This window comes from Petaurus breviceps, unplaced genomic scaffold, assembly GCF_028583685.1.
Source record: "Petaurus breviceps papuanus isolate PSGF00001 unplaced genomic scaffold, PetGlider_PUasm1.0 220, whole genome shotgun sequence".
In the NCBI taxonomy this organism is placed as follows: domain Eukaryota; kingdom Metazoa; phylum Chordata; class Mammalia; order Diprotodontia; family Petauridae; genus Petaurus; species Petaurus breviceps.
The window spans coordinates 13,680,049-13,681,313 of NW_027185876.1; the positions used below are offsets into that span (position 1 = coordinate 13,680,049).

The 1,265-nt window shown below is 39.8% G+C and overlaps 1 non-coding gene across 1 annotated transcript; it reads right to left on the bottom strand.

Annotated features, from left to right (window-relative positions):
• Nucleotides 1–541: 541 nt before the first annotated feature.
• On the bottom strand, nt 542–615 carry TRNAI-AAU (transfer RNA isoleucine (anticodon AAU)). Its single transcript has one exon. It is a non-coding gene; the product is annotated as a tRNA-Ile (tRNA).
• Nucleotides 616–1,265: the final 650 nt, after the last annotated feature.

Sequence of the window (1,265 nt, forward strand, 5' to 3'; positions counted from 1 at the left end):
ACATTATAGAGAAAAATCTTTTATATTTACATCATATAACCATTTAGAAGATTGTGTTTGTCTAAACCTAATTTTTCCGAACTGCTTTATGATTTGCTTTCCCAGCATTTTTTCCTGAATAGGGAGTCATTATCCTGGTGGTTGATGTTTCAGTGTATATGGAACATTTAGCAACCATGTTCAGTGGTTTCTGGATCCTGCTTACTTAAAGAGTTCCAGTGATCAACTTTTATATTTTTACATAAATCCGAAGTTATAATTAATGCTTTTTAGAGCATAGTTTTTGATCTTGTATTGTTAAATCCTTTTCATTCCTCCTTTTTGTTCCTTTGAAATATTTAACTTTCATTTTCATTTAAAACATATTTCAACCTTCACTTTTCGAATTCGAATACAGACCCAGAGAAGGTTAAGTGATTAATCACACAATATAGCAGGAAGCGACAGGAGTTAGGATTCTCAGTCAAATCTCCTATGTCCAATTTCTTTCTTTGGTATCAATTAAAGAAACAAAGGAAAGGGGAGGAAAACGACAAGATTTTGGCCCGTACGGGGATCGAACCCGCGACCTTGGCGTTATTAGCACCACGCTCTAACCAACTGAGCTAACCGGCCACGTTATGCATGTTCCTTTTTAAAAAAAAAAATAAAAGTACTTTAAATAAACATTGCAAAAGTACAACTTTCCCATCCCCACCAGAAGGAAGACAATGGTCATTCCTCCACGATACAAATACCATCCTTTCTGGCGTTCAGTGTCTCTGTACTAGTTCATACCCTAGCACTAAGTCTCTTTCTTTTGGCAAGCAACTTCACAGGTTCAAATAGATTACTTTCACAGTCCCACATTAACCTGCGAGCTTTGGGAAGTCAGGAACCATGTCCACAATGGAGTCAAGTTAGAAGAGGCCAGATTTCTCCCTCTCTTTCCCTGTGTCCGGTGCACTGTCAATCACTGACAGCTGTAAAGCACCTTGGGGCCCCTCCTTCAGCACCCCAGCTATTCAAGAAATAGAATCATAGACCATCAAAACTGGATAGAAAACCTTCCTGAGGAACCCATATTTTGTAGATGAGAAAACTTAGAGAAATGAAGTGTTTGGCCATGCTCACGCAGCTTGTAACTGTATGAACTTAGATTGTGGATCAGGGGAGGAGACTTTCCCAGACTGAGAAAATGTCCAGGTTGCTGGCTCAAGGTGGAGCAAAGCCAACTGCTCTCCTCTACTGTCTAGGTCCAAGCCGTGGCTGCTGGATGGAGAGTT